The 21307-nt window shown below is 48.5% G+C and overlaps 1 protein-coding gene across 1 annotated transcript in view; it reads left to right on the top strand.

The window, feature by feature from the left end:
• LOC142069201 (maestro heat-like repeat-containing protein family member 7) overlaps positions 1-21307 on the top strand; it is a 32347-nt gene that overhangs the window by 7244 nt on the left and 3796 nt on the right. The window lies entirely within an intron of this gene.

Genomic DNA, 21307 nt, shown 5'->3' with positions numbered 1-21307 from the left:
CTTCTTGTAAGAAAACTGAATGCTTTTTCATTGTTCTCAGATCCAAGGATTTGGGTCTGTGGTCACCTATGCAAATTGGTGAGACTTTTTATCCAACATTTCCCAGGAAAGGGGGGTTGCAAGTGTTGGGAGAATTGTTCATTGTTCTTAAGATCCAAGGGTCTGGGTCTGTAGTCACCTAGGCAAATTGGTGAGGCTTTTTACCAAACCTTGTCCAGGAAGTGGGGTGCAAGGTTTTGGGAAGTATTTTGGGGGAAAAGACGTGTCCAAACAGCTCTTCCCCAGTAACCAGTATTAGTTTGGTGGTGGTAGCGGCCAATCCAAGGACAAAGGGTGGAATATTTTGTACCTTGGGGAAGTTTTGACCTAAGCTGGTAAAGATAAGCTTAGGAGGTTTTTCATGCAAGTCCCCACATCTGTACCCTAGAGTTCAGAGTGGGGGAGGAACCTTGACAGGGTGACACAGAGGAGAGCGGAGAGTGTTTGTTATGGGGGTGATTAGCCATTTACAAATCTAACCCCATTACTGCCCCTGGGACAAGCCAGGGGGTGCCACTGAATTGCACAGAGATGGGTAAGGGACATGTGTGCTCTGTCAGAGACCCCAGAGTTTAGAAAGATTGATACGTTTGCACTGTAAATAAAGACCCAGGACAATAAATCTGATTGCCCAGAGCAATTGACTTGGCTTTGAGGCTAAAATAGCAATGTCGATGTTTGATTTTGGGCTGTAGCCTGGGCTTCAAATCCTGGTAAGGGAGATCCTCAGGCTCCAGCCCCAGCCTCTAAACTGCTAGTTTTAGCCCTGAAGCCTGAGCCCCTGCAGGACCCTGAGTCAGCAGCTCCCAGGGTCTGAGACTGGCTGCAGTGGTATTTGTTTTGGTTTGAGGCTGAGTTTTTGTTGTTGTTCCCCCCCCACCCCAGCTTCGACATACTCTGAAAGAGGCAGGTCTTGTGTTAATGAGTGCTGCAGTGTGTGATCCTGTGTCACTAAAGATTATATAGCAAGGCACAGACACAAGGAGGCTGAATTAACAGGGCCTAGACATCCTTCATTCTGTCAATGCCTAACTGAGCGTTCTCAACTTTGCACCCTTAAGAACATGCTTTTACTGTAATGTTTTGAGGGTAAAGTTGTTATAAATCCCCTCAGTTTTCCTGCTCTACCATATAATTATTTAATTTGCAGATATTCTACCCTCTAATCTTTCTGCTTTCCTTTCCAATCATCAAATATTGCTGCACAGATTTCCCGCTTTCTTCACTTACTGAATTTTACTGCATCCCCCTCAGGGGCTGATCCCTTTCTCTCTGTAGATGGGTTACTAATATTATCTCTGCATAAAGATTGTGTTTTTCCTTTAAATACCCACTTGATATGAAACCTTTCAGATTTCGCTTTCCCCCTGTCTGCGTAGCCAATTTGTGTAAATCTTCTCAGGTTTGTCCTCATTTTCTCTTAATTATCAAATACTGCTATAAACTCTCCTCAACAGTCACGGATTTGTTCTGTCTCTAATTACTGAATAATGTAAGATTCCCTCAGTTTGGGAGGAGAACTGCTACCCTGAGTAATTCCCACAGCTGGGGGCATAGGCACTGATTCTGTGGGTGCTTCAGGGCTAGAGAACCCATAGGAAAAAAATGGTGAATGCTCAGCTCCTACTGCCAGTCCCCCCTCCTCATCAGCTCCTCCCCCTCTCCCCAGCACCTGTAAGTGACTCCACTGATCAGCACCTCCCTCTTTCCCCCCCAGTGCCTCCCACCCACCGCGACCAGCTGCTCCGCTGCATGCAGGAGGCACTGGGTGGAGGGGGCGGAGTGAAAGCAGGGTGCGCTCAGGGGAGGGGGTGAAATGGGGATAGGAAGAGGTGTGGCATGGTAGAGAGAGGATGGGAAGAGGCAGGGCAGAGTGGGGCCTTGCGGAAGGGGTAGAATGGGGGCAGGGCAGGGGGTGGTAGAAAGTCAGTGCCTCTGGGTGGGGGTGTAATAGAGAGAGCCTGGGGCACTGGCCTGGTGTGAGATCTGAGTCCTGAGCCAGAGGCTGTAAACCAAAGTCAGGCCATGTATCAAAGCAAATACAAGCTCACAAGTTCACTGCCCAGTACATGAACTCATCAAAGTTGTTGCTAATGTACTAGGCACTAGGGATTTACATAAATATATTCTAGGTAGTATAGATAGAACCCAATCTAGTACACGATAAGGGTTTACCAAAAACAATTGATGGGGATTTTTTGTTTGTTTCAGTCTATAAATGTCGGGGTACTTTGCCTTAATTCCCTGTTCAGCCGAGGGGGCAGTGGAAAGTCCTGCCACTGACTGAGCCGTTCCTGGCTGCTAGGCACTCGTGTGTCGGTGTGCCTGTAACCATGGAGCCAGGGCGCTGGGACTGTGTGTAGGAGGCAACAAACCTGGCCCATTGCCTTTGTCACTGAACCGGGATGGGGTCTTTTTGATGAGTAACACTGAAGGCTGCTGAATGAGCAGCCTGCCTGATCTGCTGTTAATAATAACCAGGGGCAGAAGCACCAGGCAGCCGGAGCAGCATTACAAAGTCAACCACGTTACAGCCTTCAGCACTTAGTACTTAGTGCTGTCAATGTCCGCTGAACCAGCTATCTGCGCAGAGCTGGACAGCACACTGAAACAACACACACAAGGGCAGCACTAGGGGATGTAGCCACCCCACAGTTTGCCTGAGACCCCCATAGCCACCCCTCCTAGCACAAAGGTCAAAGCAGCCACCGCTCTCCAGTCCCCCAGCTCTGAAGGCAGAGTGGAGAGAGCGGTGGCTGTTGGCAGTGGGTATAGGGGCTGGTACATACAACCTACTTCCACCCCCTGCACAGGGGCTGGGATGTTTCTGAGGATATGGCAAGGGATCCAGGACTCTCACCCCAGTGGCACAGCCTAGCAAGGAGGGGAGCTCCTGGTCTGGCTTCCAATCACAGCACCAGTTGTTCTTTGAATTAGCCAATCAGCAACCAGGGGATGCACATTTAAACACCCTTTGTGGGAGGAAGTTGCGCTGACTTGGATGGCTTAAGTGCAATACGGGGCGGTGGGAGGTTCCCTTGCACACCAGTCAGAGACCAGGGAGGTGTGATAGGCAAGTGGGAGCACCAGTCAGGCATGGAGAGAGGTTCAGTGTATCTCTTTGGAGCAGTTGGCTACACTGAGTCTCCGTGAGGTGGTCTCTCTTCAGAGGTGGTTGCTAAGGCAACTTTTATGGTACTTGTATTTAATCTTGAGTTTTGCTGCCTGTCAGATTAGCAAGGGAGATGTAGGTTAGATATTGGAAAAAACTTAAACACAGGAACAGGTTACCTAAGGAGGCTGTGGAGTCCCTGTCATTAGAGCGTTTTGAGAACAGTTAAGTCAGATCCCTGTCAGGGATGGTCTAGGTTGTACTTAGTCCATCCCCCTTTGCTGAGACAGGACCATGTGACCTCTCCAGGTCTCTTCCAGCCCTACATTTCTAGGATTCTATGTAAATCAGGAATTCCTCAGCTGTGCTCTGTAGAGAAATGACTGGTCATAGGGTGCCAACTCTCCTCTTTGTTTTAGATGCATTGAATTTTACTCACAGATTGCTAAAAATATGTGAAATATGTTATTTACATTTCTTCTGCCACCTGGCAATTACTGTGGTCACCACACGGGTGTTACTGGGAAGGAACCTTCTCCAAGAGACAGTCTCTGGGGGGGTTGTCTACTCTAGGAGGTAGTTTACTGTAAAATTCTCATGCAGACAAGGCACGTGGTCATTTCACCTCAGTGTAACTAGTTCAGAGGGATTCTATGGGATGAGGTTTGGGCAGGGAAGGGTTTGTGGTCACCCTGATCAGCAACATTGAGGGGAAGCTGTGCCTTGCTTCATCTCCACAAGGATTGTACAGTGAGATCACTCTCTCAAGTTCACTGTCACACTGTAAAAAATCCCACCCTTTCTTCTAGTGTGGACATGGACATGGATGTGGATATAAGATATGTCTGCTGAACTAGCTATCTGCACAGACCTGGACAGCACACTGAAACAATGCATACAATTTTGGTCCATGGATTTACAAGCCAGGCTTTCCCCTTTGATCAGCGCATCAGTCACTTGGTGGTGATGTCTGTAGATGGAGGTGGAAGAGAGAGGAAGAGCATGGTAAATGTGTCTCCCTTTTTATCATGTTCCTTCTTCCCTCTTGGCTTTCCCCCCTACATACAGGGTCAGGTTAGCATTACCTCACCATAGTCTCAAACTGACCAAGAGAAGGAGGGTGACTCACTCGAGAGTCCAACAGATCCTTTGTTGCTACCTAGGCCATTGTCCCTTTATTTGTGGGAGGCTGAGCTGTGTTTGTCCCATACATGTCCTGATGAGCTGTGAACTGCCCCTCTGTTCCTAGACAGTTTTGCCTGGGCTTGTTTTAAACCAGTGAGGACACATTTTCAGCCTCATAACTATATACATGAAATTACACCCTATAACATTACTATAACAACAATGCTCAGTGCATCATGAGCCTTCTGAAGACACCCAACATGTCAAACTTTGCATTGGATACCACACAATCATATTATAAGGATGAACATGGGGGTGTAGGGTGTTCCCCTAAGGTACAGAGCGTCACACCTGCCCCCTTAGTTTACTGCAAGAGTAGCTTGAAGGCAGTTTGTATTATAGTTCTCTTGGCACCCAGCCATCAAGGCCATGAGGTAGTATGCCTCAGTTTCCCCATTCACACACCGCAAACCAGGTTTATCTGCTGTGATCAGCTTTAAATCTGTTTACAGGTATTAACTGAGAACTAGTTTCAGAGTAGCAGCCATGTTAGTCTGTATTCGCAAAAAGAAAAGGAGCTGATCGGGGTGACCACCAGAGCTAATGCATCCAATGAAGTGAGCTGTAGCTCACGAAAGCTTATGCTCAGATAAATTTGTTAGTCTCTAAGGTGCCACAAGTACTCCTTTTCTTTTTGAGAATTAGTGTTACCATAAGGTTTAACATCAGTAACAAAATTCTTATCCCAAAACATAACATTAATACCAATTATTTTTTATCACAGATGGGTGTTGACAAGTATCTTTATGATACCATACCCTCTGTTCAGATAGTGTAGTTTGAGGTTAGTTTGTTCATTACCCATGGTGTCCTTTGACTCTCTCCCATTTAATCAGTCACTGGCTTTTCTTTCCCTCCAGTGTTCCCCTGTGTGTGGGCTCTTAATTTAATCATGTTTCTGGAATTTTGGTATCTCAGAGTCCAGCAAGATAAGGGTCCAGGGGGATCCTGCACATTGGCTGGCCCTTTGGGGAGTGGTCTCCCAACCCCAGGACTGTACATATACAGAAAATCCAGCTCCCTTTTTGCGGTTACCCGGTGCTCCCCGTCCCATCACTGAGTCCTTCCTTGCCCCCTTTTCCTAGAGGGCTGTGATCTGGGCTCTCTGGGCTAGCTGTGTTTACCCTTTGATCAGATTCACCTTTTCCCAGCAACTTTCCAATAACTGCTCTCTGTCTCACCAGCCTGGGGGAAAACGCCCCTTTCTCTGTCATTTAGGTCATTTGTATTCTGGCAGACTACCACCTGGCAATTTCCCGGTCCCAACTCCTCTGTTATCACAGGCATTGGAGCTGCATCTTGATTTAAAGAGACACAGTTACTTTCCAAAAACTTATCAGAAATAGCATCCTGAAAAATTTGGACGTGGATTGGGGTACTGTCTGCCACCCCTTTCTCTGTCCCTGAGAAGTCAGCTGTATGACTGCTCCCCTCCAGGAGGTCAGTGACACAGTTCTTCTCAAAACCTGGGTCACAGGCTGAGTGCCTGGGTGCACAGATGCTGACCCAGCCATCCTCCTAGTGTTCTGGGCATCCTGCCCCAAGTGACTAGTGAGGAGACATTCCTGTACCCCCACTATTCCTTCCCCAGTTTCCTCCTCTGGGCCCCCTGCTCAGACACATTTTCTCTGTGGTCCCTAGGAAGGGTTCTGTCTCTTTTTCATCTGAAAAACTCTGCCAGCTAACAACTGGGACAGTTTCTTTAATCACTGACAACACCCAATGGCCTGTGATGGGATGTTAGATGGGGTGGGATCTGAGTTACTACAGAAAATTCTTTCCTGGGTGTCTGGCTGGTGAATCTTGCCCATATGCTCAGGGTTTAGCTGATCACCATATTTGGGGTTGGGAAGGAATTTTCCTCCAGGGCAGATTGGAAGAGGCCCTGGAGGTTTTTTGCCTTCCTCTGTAGCATGGGGAACGGGTCACTTGCTGGAGGATTCTCTGCTCCTTGAAGTCTTTAAACCACAAATTTGAGGACTTCAATAGCTCAGACATAGGTGAGAGGTTTTTCACAGGAGTGGGTGGGTGGGGTTCTATGGCCTGCGTTGTGCAGGAGGTCGGACTAGATGATCGTAATGGTCCCTTCTGACCTTGGTCTCTATGAATTTACCTCTCCTGCCCTTGCTCGTAAGGCCATGTTGCCTTCATAGAGTCATAGAATATCAGGGTTGGAAGGGACCTCAGGAGGTCATCTAGTCCAACCCCCTGCTCAAAGCAGGACCAATCCCCAAATAAATCATCCCAGCCAGGGCTTTGTCAAGCCTGACCTTAAAAATATGTAAGGAAGGAGATGCCACCACCTCCCTAGGTAATGCATTCCAGTGTTTCACCACCCTCGTAGTGAAAAAGTTTTTCCTAATATCCAACCTAAACCTCCCCCACTGCAACTTGAGACCATTACTCCTTGTTCTGTCATCAGCTACCATTGAGAACAGTGAAGAAAGGAGAACAGCAGAATACGGACCCTGGACTTCAGAAAAGCAGACTTTGACTCCCTCAGGGAACTGATGGGCAGGATCCCCTGGGAGAATAACATGAAGGGGAAAGGAGTCCAGGAAAGCTGGCTGTATTTTAAATAATCCTTATTGAGGTTGCAGGAACAAACCATCCCGATGTGTAGAAAGAATAGTAAATATTTCAGGTGACCAGCTTGGCTTAACAGTGAAATCCTTGCTGATCTTAAACACAAAAAAGAATGGAGAAATGACCAGGGAGGTCATAAAAATATTGCTTAGGCATGCAGGAGTGAAATCAGGAAGGCCAAATCACACTTGGAGTAAGAACAAGGGTTTCTTCAGGTATATTAGCAACAAGAAGGTGGTCAAGGAAAGTGTGGGCCCCTTACTGAATGAGGGAGGCAACCTAGTGACAGAGGATGTGGAAAAAGCTAATGTAATCAATGCTTTTTTTGCCTCTGTCTTCACGAACAAGGTCAGCTCCCAGACTATTGCATTGGGCAGCACAGCATGGAGAGGAGGTGACCAGTCCTCTGTGGAGAAAGAAGTGGTTTAGGACTTTTTTAGAAAAGCTGGACAAGCACAAGTCCATGGGGCCAGATTCTCTGCATCCGAGGGTGCTAAAGGAGTTGGCAGATGTGATTGCAGAGCCGTTGGCCATTATCTTTGAAAACTCATGGCGATCTGGGGAGGTCCTAGATGTCTGGAAAAAGGCTAATGTAGTACCCATCTTTAAAAAAGGGAAGGAGGAGAATCCAGTGAACTACAGGCCAGTCAGCCTCACTTCAGTCCCCAGTAAAATCATGGAGCAGGTCCTCAAGGAATCAATTCTGAAGCACTTAGAGGAGAGAGAAATGATCAGGAACAGTCAGCATGGATTCACCAAGGGCAAGTCATGCCTGACTAATCTAATTGCCTTCTATGACGAGGTAACTTGTTCTGTGGATGAAGGGAAAGCAGTGGACGTGTTGTTCCTTGACTTTAGCAAAGCTTTTGACACGGTCTCCCACAGTATTCTTGTCAGCATGTTATAAAGAAGTATGGGCTGGATGAATGCACTATAAGGTGGGTAGAAAGTTGGCTAGATTGTCGGGCTCAACGGGTAGTGATCAATGGCTCCATGTCTAGTTGGCAGCCAGTATCAAGCGGAGTGCCCCAAGGGTCAGTCCTGGGGCCGGTTTTGTTCAATATCTTCATAAATGATCTGGAGGATGGTGTGGATTGCACTCTCAGCAAGTTTGCAGACAACACTAAACTGGGAGGAGTGATAGATACACTGGAGGGTAGGGATAGGATACAGAGGGACCTAGACAAATTAGAGGATTGGGCCAAAAGAAATCTGATGAGGTTCAACAAGGCCAAGTGCAGAGTCCTGCACTTAGGACGGAAGAATCCAATGCACTGCTACAGACTAGGGACCAAATGGCTCGGCAGCAGTTCTGCAGAAAAGGACCTAGGGGTTACAGTGGACGAGAAGCTGGATATGAATCAACAGTGTGCCGTTGTTGCCAAGAAGGCCAATGGCATTTTGGGATGTATAAGTAGGGGCATTGCCAGGAGATCGAGGGACATGATCGTTCCCCTCTATTTGACATTGGTGAGGCCTCATCTGGAGTACTGTGTCCAGTTTAGGGCCCCACACTACAAGAAGGATGTGGAAAAATTGGAAAGAGTCCAGCGGAGGGCAACAAAAATTATTAGAGGACTGGAACACATGACTTATGAGGAGAGGCTGAGGGAACTGGGATTGTTTAGTCTGCAGAAGAGAAGAATGAGGGGGATTTGATAGCTGCTTTCAATGACCTGAAAGGGGGCTCCAAAGAGAATGGATCTAGACTGTTCTCAATGGTAGCAGATGACAGAACAAGGAGTAATGGTCTCAAGTTGCAGTGGGGGAGGTTTAGGTTGGATATTAGGAAAAACTTTTTCACTAGGAGGGTGGTGAAACACTGGAATGCGTTACCTAGGGAGGTGGTGGAATCTCCTTCCTTAGATGTTTTTAAGGTCAGGCTTGACAAAGCCCTGGCTGGGATGATTTAATTGGGGATCGGTCCTGCTTTGAGCAGGCGGTTGGACTAGATGACCTCCTGACGTCCCTTCCAACCCTGATATGCTATGATTCTATGATTCCTGGTTTGTGAGCAGCAGGTCAAGAAGAGCTCTGCCCCTAGTTCGTTCCTCCAGCACTTGCACTAGGAAATTGTCCCCTACACTTTCCAAAAACTTCCTGGACTGTCTGTGCACCGCTGTATTGCTCTCCCAGCAGATATCGGGGTGATTGAAGTCTTCCATGAGAACCAGAGCCTGTGATCCATTAGTTTCTGGAAGAAAGCCTCGTCCACCTCATCCCCTTGGTCTGTTGGTCTATAGCAGACTCCCAGCACGACATCACCCTTGTTGCTCACACTTCTAAACTTAATCCAGAGACTCTCAGGTTTTTCTGCAGTTTCATACTTGAGCTCTGAGCGGTCATACTGATCTCTTACATACAATGCAACTCCCCCACCTTTTCTGCCTTTCCTGTCCTTCCTGAACAGTTTATATCCATCCATGACAGTATTCCAGTCATGTGAATTATCCCACCAAGTCTCCGTTATTCCAATCACATCATAATTCCTTGAGTGTGCCAGGACTTCCAGTTCTCCCTGCTTGTTTCTCAGGCTTCTTGCATTCGTGTATAGGCACTTAAGATAACTCGCTGATCATTCTGCTTTCTCAGTATGAGGCAGGAGTCCTCCCCTCTTGCGCTCTCCTGCTCATGCTTCCTCCTGGTATCCCACTTCCCTACTTACCTCAGGGCTTTGGTCTCCTTCCCCCGGTGAACCTAGTTTAAAGCCCTCCTCACTAGGTTAGCCAACCTTCTTGTGAAGATGCTCTTCCGTCTCTTAGTTAGGTGGAGCCCATCTCTGCCAAGCACTCCTTCTTCTTGGAACACCATCCCATAGTCAAAGAATCCAAAGCCTTCTCTCTGACACCACCTGCATAGCCATTCACTGACTTCCATGATCTCTACCTAGGCCTTTTCCTTCCACAGGGAGGATGAACAAGAACACCACTTGTGCCTCAAACTCCTTTATCCTTCTTCCCAGAGCCACGTAGTCTGCAGTGATCCGCTCAAGGTCATTCTTGGCAGTATCATTGTTGCCCACGTGGAGAAGCAGGAAGGGGAAGCGATTCGAGGGCTTGATGAGTCTCGGCAGTTTCTCCATCACATCGTGAATCCTCGCTCCTGGCAAGCAGCACACTTCTCGGTTTTCCTGGTCAGGATGGCAAATAGATGACTCAGTCCCCTTGAGGAGGGAGTCCCCGACCACCACCTCCTGCCTCCTCTTGGGAGCAGTGGTCATGGAACCCCCATCCCTAGGACAGTGCATCTCATGCCTTCCAATTGGTGGAGTCTCCTTCTTCTCCCTTCCCTCAGATGTATCATCTAGTCCACTGTCCACATTAGTACCTGTGGAGAAAACATGAAAACGGTTGCTCACCTGTATCTGCATTTCTGGTACATGGATGCTCCTCTTTCTTCTTCTGGAGGTCACATTGCCAAATTTCTTCACCATCCTTCTGTCCCCACTGCGCAGCCTGCTCCGATTCTTAAGAATGTTGTGCCCATAGAAGCATATCCTGATGTCTTTCCAGGAAATCTTCATTTTCTCTTATGCAACACAGGGTTGATACTTGTTTCTCCAGACCTTGAACCTTCTCTTCCAATATGGAGACCAGCTTGCACTTTGTACAGACAAAGTTACTTCTGTCCTGTGGAAAAAAGACAAACATGGCACATCCTTCTGCTGGAAAGGAGCTAGTCTCAGCCCCTCCCCTACTTGGAAATACACTGCTTCCCTGTGTTACAGAGTCACAGGAATACTCACCCACAACAGTGGTTTCTGAGATCCCCCAGCCCTTCTTTGGGCTCTCCTCTGGGACACGTTTCTCTATGCTCCTTAGAGTCGGGTTTATCTCTGGTTCAGCTGCAACCTGCTGCCAGCTAACAACCTGGACAGTTCTCTCCTTGGCAGGCATTACACCCCCTGTGATGTTGCACTCTATATGATTTTATGAAAATATGCTAATGAGTGTGAATATAATGTATAATATATGGAATATTATTCATGCAAAAGGTCTCTTGTAAGGTATCATTACAAAGCTTATAATCTACTGAGTGTGGTCATCCTAGTTGTAGAAATGTATCACTCTTGTGTCTGGAACTAGAAATACGAAATTTCTGAGGGCCTATTGTAATTATGCAAAGTGTGGGCCATTAATGGTGGTTTGGAATCTTGATGGCTCCCATCAGCCAGGACAATTGACTGTGGATGGCTCTGTTTGCTTGCAGGCCTTCCTGTGAGCCAAGGTGGAAGGAATGAAGGCTTGGGGTCTCACAGGACGTGACCATGGCACCTGGTACTGAAATCCATCTTAAACCTGGTGCTTTTCCATTTAGAACGGGGGTGGGGACCCAGAGAGGGATAAAGAATTCCCGCCTTATGCAAAAGATATATAAGTGGGTGGCCATCATGAGAAATCCCCTAACTACCATCTGAGCTAGAACAAGGGCTGTACCAGGGGAAAGGATTGTGCCCAGACTAGGAAGGCGTATAATCTGTGAAAGAAGTTTATTGAAACATCTCTGAGGGTGAGATTTTATTTGTATTCAGTTTTATTACTGTACTAGGCTCAGACTTGCGTGTTTTATTTTATTTTCCTTGGTAATTCATTTTGTTCTGTCTGTTACTACTTGGACCCACTTAAATCCGACTTTTTGTTGTTTAATAAAATCACTTTTTACTTATGGATTAACCCAGAATACGTATTAATACCGGGGGGGAAGGGGGCAAACAGCTGTGCATATCTCTCTATCACTGTTATAGATGGTGAACAATTTATGAGTTTACCCTGTACAAGCTTTATACAGGGTAAAATGGATTTATTTGGGGTTTGGGCCCCATTGGGAGTTGGGCATCTAAGTGTTAAAGACAGGAACACTACTTAAGTTGCTTTCAGTTAGGTCTGCAACTTTGGGGCATGTGGTTCAGACCCTGGGTCTGTGTTGGAGCACACTGCCGTGACTGGCACAACAAGACAAGGTGCTGGAGTCCCAAGCTGGCAGGGAAAGCAGGGGCAGAAGTAGTCTTGGCACATCAGTTAGCAGCCCCAAGGGGGTTACTGTGTGTTAGGATATAGATATTCAGGACTGTCTGTAAAGGCCTATACTCTAAGAATTTAGGTGTATTCTTATCGCTTGGCTAGTTCTAGAGGTATAAAAGAAAGAAATCACTATCTGCCGGTGTAAGGGCCTTCTCTTACTGTGACAGTTTGTGGCCCTGTTCTTAGGCTAAGGCCTTTGGCTAAGCAGCAGAGGCAGCCATAAGCTGGGAAGCGAACGGTCACATCCTCACATTCCAAACTAGTCACACTGAAATAAGGTGCTATTCGGCTGTTAGGAATACAATCCTGTCCTGATAGTTCCTATCACCTCCAGAGAAAGGGAAGTGCCTAGAAAATGTAAAAGGAAACTTAGTTTGATAGCATCCTGTCTGGCAAGAACTCACTTATCAATAGCTGGGATGTGAAATCCTCACTTCTGTATTGTCTTGTCATTATAGTTCCCACTTTGCTATTGTTTGTCTGTATAATCTCTGTCTGGTTCTGTGATTGTTCCTGTCTGCTGTATAATTAATTTTGCTGGGTGTAAACTAATTAAGGTGGTGGGATACAATTGGTTACATAATCATGTTACAATATGTTAGGATTGGTTAGTTAAATTTCAGGAAAATGATTGGTTAAGGTACAGCTAAGCAGAACTCAAGTTTTACTATATAATCTGTAGTCAATGAGGAAGTGAGTGGGTGGGGGAGGGAGATGGGAACAGGGAATGGGGGTAAGAAAGTTGGAATCATGTTTGGCTAAGGGTAGGAATGGGAATAGGGACACAGGTGTAAGGCTCTGTGGTGTCAGAGCTGGGAAGGAGGATACTAAGGAAGGAAACTGGAATCATGCTTGCTGGAAGTTCACCCCAATAAACATCAAATTGTTTGCACCTTTGGACTTCGGGTATTGTTGCTCTCTGTTCATGCGAGAAGGACCAGGAAAGTAAGTGGGTGAAGGAATAAGCCCCCTAACACTGTGATCCAACCTGTCACACCCCCATCCCTTCCTGATGTGGTGTTGCTTCCAGCTGCAGTGCAGGAGATGGTCTCAACCACCCTCCCACCTGGAAGCATGTGGCTTTCCCCTGCTGCAGAAGAATCAAGGAGACTCTCTCCCATTCTCTCAGCAGTTCCTGAGACCTTTCCCTTGGGGGTCCCAGCATAAAACTCCATCCTGCTGCAGGCAAATACTTTAACCTGAGCTACCTGGAAAAAAAACATTACCAAGGAGCAGGTCAAATAGGAGGTGTTCCATTACCCCCCCACTCAAAACATTTTCCAAACCTTCCACACCACATGGATTTTAGCTAGTGGTATGAAGAATCTGCTTTCACCCACCCTCACAATCTCTGCCATTTGGCCAGGTAGCATACTGGCGTTTGGGACCACATTCTGCTTAACCAGAGAGATCTAGGCCTCTGTATCCCTCTGCCCCAAGTACTCCCTGCCATTAATTTGGACAACCTTAACATGCTCCATAGCTGGTTCTGCAGAGGCTAATCTCACAAAACCAATATGATAGGTTTCAATTGCTTGGGGGGTTTCTGTGTTGAGGACAGCAGAACTAACATGAGCTATTGGTTCCTGCTTCCTCCTAGAACAGGACATTTATTCCTCAGGTTATCAGTGTAATTCCACTGATCGCACTTTTTGGCTCTTCTGCTTTTACAGGAGATTTTGGATGAGGGTTAGCAGTAGAGGGATGTTTTGGGGTAAGAGAATGTTTAGGCTCCCAACCCCCTTCTCTCTTCCCAGGGGCAAAATGGAATCCTCCCTTCCCACCAGTTTTAAACCCCTCTTTCTGTGGCCTGCCCTCAACAGACGCACGAGTCTGTTCAAAGGTATCAGCTAAAAAAGCCATCTCATCCACAATCTTTACATCTTTATCCCATAGACACTGCTTTACTTCAGCCTTACATATGCCTAGGAAATGGTCTTGAGCAACAAGATCAAGCATTCCTTCAAAACTTGCCACGTCTTTACCCCTCACCCATTTTCCCAACAAATTTTTTGTTTTGTTTACTTATTCTCCATTACTCATACCAATATCACTCTTAAGATTCCTAAATTTAACTCTATATGTTTCAGGGGTAATCTGAAAACTTCGCAAAACAGTTTGTTTAAATTTTCAATAGTCTAAAGCATCTTCAATAGGCGTTCCATTGAATACATTCCAAGCTTTACCAGTTAATTTCGCAAGAGGGTAGGAACTCTCTTATCAAGGATTTCATGTATTACACGCAGCCTTTTAAAGGTGGTCAGATATTCAGCAATATCATCCTCCTCAGTGTATGTAACCCTTCTGCCTGTCAGAGTTGGCAGCAACAAGGGCCGGGTTCAGTATCTAGGGGTTCCATTCCAATAACACAATGCAAAACCGGCTTGAGCCCCCACCCAGTGACCTGGGACAAATATATACCACCCCCCACTGGGCACCTCCCCTCTCGCAAGCACATAGTCTGAGTGTAGCAAAAAGCCTTTTAATAACAGAGAAACAATGTGGCATTATGTTGGGGAAACACCACCGACAGGATTCATAACACAACCCATGAGCAAAAAACCCACCCCAAGCAAATTGGGGCATGTCCTTTTCCTTTGGGTTCTTGAGTCCAGCAACCCAAAGTCCAATGACCCAAAAGACTCTGTCCCTGGTCAGGGCAACCCCAGAGTTCAAAAGTTTATCTGCAGAATTTTACCTCCCAACCTGCGTGGAGATTGGGGCGGGGGAGGAGTAAGGGGCACCTTATGTGGTCCAAAGCTGATGGCCCCACCTCGCCACGGGGCTCCACTCTGCCAGCGGCCCCATGAGCTGCTCTAGGCATCCAACAAACTGCTCTGCTCCACCAGCCGCTCTGCTCTGCGTCCCGCAAACTGATCCACCATATATCTTCAGGCTCCCCCACTACTTAACACAACACTCGGTGATTTCAGCTCTTTTGTGATTTCAGCTTGTAGTAGGGGAGCCTCAGTGCTGGTGCACCATTAGCCCCAAGTGAATTCAGCTCAGCAACCTGTAACTAGACTCCTAATGGAATCAAAATTAGCTCTGATATTCTACAGTGGAGAGAGGAGGAAGTGCAACTAGCATGTAAGACCCCCACCAGGGGGCCCATGCCACCAAGTATTAATACCTGTCCCCAGCCTCTCTCCATTCACAGAGTTTTCGAACCCATGTTCCTTGCCTAGCGAGTGCTACTTAGTTGATGGTGAGTCCCTCCATCATAACAAAAGGCCAAGTACAGTTCCACTGTCCTTGATTCCCCTAATCAGGGTAATAACAATTTATTCTTCCTGCCCCAATAACAGAGACATTGGGGATCCCACAGCAGCCAAAGTGACCACTTGGGCAGCTATGGCCTCATTCTAGGCGGGGTGGGTGTGCCTATGCAAATGAGGTCAGCCCCTGAAGTTCTTTTCCACAACTTGCCACACCTCACCACCAGATGTCAGGGTGGAGCTCATCCTGACTCTGCTTACATGTATGCAGGACATAAGTGTTCCCATTTGTGGATTTTTGGAGTGATGGGAGTCATTGGGGTTTGGGGGTTCTGGTTCTGCTTCTCTAGCAGGTCCAGCTGGTGTGTTCTCTCTTTCTTCTCTCTCTTTCTTCCATAATCCTTCTGTGTGCAGCCTCCTCTTCTTTGAGCCTCCATTCTGCCTGCTACATTTGAAACTCACGGTCCTTTTCCTTCTTTGTCATTTCCAGTCTGGCCAGCTCTAGTTTTGTAGCTGCCTCACTTTTAGTCATTTTTCTGCTTTCTTGTGCTTATTTCCCTCACCCGAAATAAACAAACAGAAAATAACAAAACTGTGATCTCCTCCTGACTGTTCTTAGCCACTGCGCTTAAGACTCACTTAAAACCACAAATATCAGTGCTTAAAATGTGAACTTCATTTGGAGTAACAAGCTGCACATACACCCTGCTCACTGCGCCACTATGATGTTCCCCTGATGTTATCTGGACTGGTGATCTGCTAGGTCACTCCAATCCTTGACTCTGGGAACCAGGTTTACCCTGCTCTGCTGGGAGAACCCCCACTCCTGGGATGTTCACGCCCAGCCTCTAGCATGTAAGCTGCTCCCGGGATTGTGCAACCGAATGACACCAGACAATATCTTGGCCCGTAAACACAACCCTAGGAACCTCTGTCTTGCAGTGTCCAGTTATGCCCACGGGATGCTTCAGGCTTATATTGGTTCGTTAATTTAACAAAGAAATTTATATACACCAGGCTTGTTATCCAAAGGGGAGTCTCTGACATGCTTCAAACCAAAGACACAGCTTCAGGTAGAATAAACAAACAAAATTATTAACTATAGAAGATAAATTTTAAGTGATTATAATTCAAGCACAATAGTCAGATTTGGTCAAATGAAATAAGAGTAAAACACATTCTAAACTGATCTTAACATTTTCAGTGCCCTTACAAACTTAGATACTTCTAACCACAGGCTGGCTGGTTGCCCTTCAGCCACCAGTCACTTGGTGGTGATGTCTGTAGATGGACATGAGAGAGAGGAAGTGCATGGCAAGCGTCTCTCCCTTTTATCATGTTCTTATTACCCTCTTGACTTTGCCCCCCGCCTTCATGGTCAGGTGAGCAATACCTCATTGTAGTCTCAAACTGACCAAGAGAATGGGGGTGACTCACTCAAGAGTCCAACAGATTCTTTGTTGCTGCCTAGGCCTGTGTCCTTTCTTCCTGTGAGACTGGGCTGGGTTTGTCCCATACATGCCCTAATGAGCTGTGAACTGCCCCCCTGTTCCTTATGAGTTTTGATTGTTTGAAGCCATGAAGACACATTTTCAGGCTCATAACTATATACATGAAATTACAACTGATAACATTATGGGTGATTTCCACAACGTCACAGAGGAGGCCTTGGAATGGCTCCTGGATCGACAAGGGCATCGACAGAACGCTGCTCCACAGACGCCCCGTGAGAGAGACTGTGTGAGCTTGTCCCGCCTCCCACAAGCTGAATTGCTGCCGCGGAAGAAAAGTCTCCGAGTGTCTGGGATGGGGACTGGGTCATGCTCTACAGAAAGCATGTGATATGCAGGGGGTCGGATGACATGCTCTAATTGTCTCTTCTGTCCATAAAGTCTCACCAATTGGACAGCATTGATGAGACTGATGTTGGAATGTTGAATCCAGTTCTTGTGTCCACATTTTGAATATTATGTTAAAACAATTGGAGAGGGTGCAGAAAAGATTCATAACTGAGTGATGGGGATGATGCCCTATAATGAGACATTGAAAAACCTCAATCTGTTTAGTATATACAAGAGAAGAATGAGAAGTGAGTTGCTTGATGAAACCCAGAATTGATGAAAAACTGAGCGTAGCATGGGGAGAAGCCTCTGATGTTTTACTGTGTTCGGCTTGAGCCCACAATGAACGCTCATTGAGAGGGGTGATCCAGGGGAAGCAGCTCAAACATCCAATGTAGCTGGACAGGGGCAGGACATCAGCACTGCAGGGGAGGGGTAGGTGTGGCAGTGACATCACAAGGGCCTTTGGCAGGACCTCAGCCTATTGGACAAAGGTGGTGGGGAGGTGATGACCTCACAGAGAGATCTTGACATCAGCCAGGCAGGACAGGGGTGCAGGACAGGGGCAACCTCGGAGATCCCTGTGGCTTTGCTTCAGCACGTCTCCTTCTCGAGGTCTCTCCTGGAGGACTGAGAGAGCATTCACTTGCACGTAAGTGAGCGCAAGGAGGACCCTCTTCGGAGTTTTCTCCTTTTCTTTTAGTGGTTTTTCTTGAAAAGAGACGTCCCTGTATAGAAGGTAAGAGCCTCGGAGAGGTTTGGAACCTGTTCAGTCTGATCCATCAGGTGCTGGCTGATTTTTAGGAAAGTAAAACATTAGATTGTGGGGGCAGTATTTTCTTTCCGACCTAGGATTTTGTCCCTTAGAATTACTGGGGACATTGGGGTTTCTCCTTTTTGTTTTCCCTTTTCCTCTGTCCCTCCTACCTTTCTCTTCTTGCTTCCTTTGTCCTTTTCCTCTGCTCTCCTCCCACCACCAGGAACTCTGTGGGTGGAGCGGGGGCCGGGGGGGGGGGGGGTGTGTGGGAGGCCCTCACAGAGAGGTGAGACTGGACTAGTGCTCTGAGAGTGATCCCCTCGGTGGTGACCAGGGCCATTCTTTGGGCTATTTGATGAGAACCCTTAGCCTCCCACCCGTCAAAGTCCCAACCTTGATTGGCTGAGGAGGGGGCTATTGACAGGGAGGAAACTCTGGTCTTTGTTGTTCTCTTTTATGATCAAGCAAATAAGTCAAACCACTTCTATGTTTGACCAATGTTGACGCTGCTCTCCATTCATTGTCTCGGAGCAGTTCATGATCCTCTCGAACATTCCAATTCTTCTGAAATAATTGCTGAATAATTACTAGGAACAATTGTTGGTCTGTAGCTCATTTGAGAGCAACTCTGCTACTGACTGGCTGCATCAGCTAAGACAAGTCACTGCTCCTTTCTCAGCCTTCGTTTCTCCTTCTGTCAAGTACGAATAACAATCCTCTCCCACCTACCTCGCCATGGGTGGATGCTGGGGATCCACTGAAGAGTGTCACTCGGAGCAGTGCAGACTAAGGGGTGTCCTATCACACTGAGCCACAGCAGATTATGACCTAATATTCAATCTCATTTGTATTTTATTGTTTTGAAATTGTGAAGAGCAGCAACTACTTAGCTCAGACTGAAGCATCTCATCTAATTTTCCAGAGCATAGTGTCTCCCCTTTGTGTATGATGAGACAGTTTAATGCACTGTGACGGACAGGAGATGCTCTTGTTTTGCAAACAAATATTTTTGCAAAGAATTTTCATCCTACTTGTTACGATTTCAAGAAACAAAGTGGTTTCGTCTGAATGGATTTTCTGACAGAAAACGGTTTCCATGCAAATGTTCACACCTGATTTCCTGGGCTTTATCCCTGCCTCTGGGGGGGGGTTGTTGTCTGTTAGTTAGAACAGGAGTCAGGACTGTTGTCTTCTCTTTCTGGCTCCGTCACCGCTTTGCTGTGTGACACCTTGGATAGGCCCAATGGGAACAGGGTCAATTCTCTAACTCCAGGCAGCAGTGAGCCTGGGTGAGATAAGGGATGTTAAGGCCGTCTGCGAAGGAGAAAGGGATGTTTCCAGGTGCTGAATGTCAAGAACTCTAAACTTTGCTAAAATGGCTAGTCTCGAGAAACAAGAACTAGTTGGGGCCAAACTTTAACCATTGTCTTTTTTAAAGCCCATTCAGGAATGTGAGTCCCAGAGAGCCATGGAGAGGGGGAGCAACTTTCCCAAAGTCCCACAGATCAAGAGGCAGCAATGGAAGCAGGAGTGACCCTCCCTCTCAAAGGCAGGGGGACCAGCCATTAGGGCCTGGTTGCAATTGCCAGCTGTGGGAGGGAGTGTGCGGCAGTGGTTAGTGAAGGGGTCCATCCATGGCTCTGACACTCAGTGTGACCCTGAGCTGGTAGCTGAGGCCCGTTTGCCGTCAGTCGGGTTGGGGTCCCATCGCTCCAGCCCAGCGGGGTTGGGAGACTCCAGGAAGGTGTGTAAAGTGCTGGGATGTCAGGATCCTGGAGGCGCTGTCACCTCCGCCCTAGGGCAGTGTTCGGCACCCCCTGCTGCTGGCTGAGTTTCTCCGTCCCTTGGCAATAAGACAGACTCTTGTTTTCACAGCCAGTCGATCGCCCTCGTGTCATCACCCTGCCTGCTGGCTGGGCAGGGTAACTCCTGAGGTCACCACCCTCTCCAGCCTGCCTTGGGCTTGGAGAGTGAGGAGGAGGGCAAGGGACGTCTGCTGACCCTGAACATCCGCCATCCATCATACCATCACTGAGAGCAAGTGAGTGGCATTCGGGTTCCTCGGTGTCTTCCCCTGTCTATCTGGGGAGAGAAGAAACAGGGGGAGAGACTATCTCCAAAGGGGGATTTCATTTGCAAACAGCCCCCAAGAGCCCCTCACTCTTAGACCGGGCAGGGGCTTCTCCAGAGCCGTCTCCAGTGTGTTTGGAAAGGTTCCAGCAATGGGGCACCCAGCCCTTTCCTTGTGGGACACTGTTCCCCAGGCTGAGAGTCTCTGAGCTGGGCCAGACCCTGTGAGCTGCTGAGCATGGAAATCAATGGGAACGAGGAGGGCCCTGGTCTTCCTGTGCTTAGGGTCTTTGTGACTTTGACGTGGAGAATGGTTTCGCAGGAGAAGTCCGGGCTCCTGGGTTCTGTTCCTTCTCTAGCCTGGGCGGGAGAGTGGCTTGGGATGACAGGAGGGGGCTGCTTGTCCAGAGTAACCGATGGTCTTTGGGACTGACCCCCTTGCTGGAAAAGGATGAGACTTCCTGGATATTGCAGCAGCCGGGATTACGAGGGGGAACGTTGGGAGCAGATCATGCAAGGAACTCCTGCCCGTGTGTGTAGATGGCACTCCCTGCACTCCTGTGGGGGCAGAGGGGGCTGCTGTGATTGGAGCAGGGAGGAGGAGGGACGGAAAAGGCCCAGGAGTGAAAGGCTGCCTTGAGCCCAGGCTCACCCCTGCTCCCCGCTCGGTTCCAGGATGGCCAGGCTCCTGCGGATGTTGCGGAGGAAGGCTCTGCAGGTGGCCCCAGAGCCTGAGGGAAGCAGCTGCCACCTTCCCAAGGGGCAGAGCAACCCCTGCGTCCCCACTGGCGGGGAAGCAGGTCCCGTCCAGGCCAGACGGCGGAAGTGCCCGGCCTTCTGGAAAAGGAACCCGGCTCCCGGCGCAGGCGCCGAGCTGGGAGAGGCCCCGATCAGGCCCCAGTGGAGCTGGCCCAGGCTGCGGCTTTGCAGACAGGACCCAGCCCAGGAGGGGCGCCGGGCAGGGTGGCTCTGGGGCTTGTTGTGTGGGCAGCAGCGGCCCCAGGAGCCCAGCCTTCCTTCCCATCAGGAGGCATCGCCCTGCCCGGTCTCTGAGGCCCTTCCAGCCCCCGCCGGCCAGGAGGGGGAAGGTCCCTGTCCCAGCACCGGCAGCTCAGCCTGGGACAGCGGCAGCACCTGGGCCTCTGGCAGCAGCCAGGCCGATGGAGGCCACTGCTTTGTTCCAGGTGAGGAGCCAGGCTGGGCTGAGGGAGGGCTGAGGATGGGATGTGAACACCCTGGGCCCAGAGGCTCTCCCAGGGATACGGGGGGTGGGGGTCCCCAGCCCAGGTGTCTGACCTGAGCCCCGCGAACCCCACGGACAGCAGCAGCCATCACACAGCTGCCCCTTCCGCACGGGGACCTGGGGGTGGGGGTGTGAAGAGCTGCTGCCACTCTGGTCCTTGCTGCTCCGGGCGGGGGGAACAGGCACCTCCCCTGGAGTCCTGGGCAGGGGAGGGGGGCTCTGCTCTGGGCTTCTG

The sequence above is a fragment of the Caretta caretta genome, chromosome 14 (assembly GCF_965140235.1).
Source record: "Caretta caretta isolate rCarCar2 chromosome 14, rCarCar1.hap1, whole genome shotgun sequence".
NCBI classification, from domain to species: domain Eukaryota; kingdom Metazoa; phylum Chordata; order Testudines; family Cheloniidae; genus Caretta; species Caretta caretta.
Note: the sequence above shows the minus strand (reverse complement) of the source record. Positions and strands in the feature narration are given on the sequence as shown.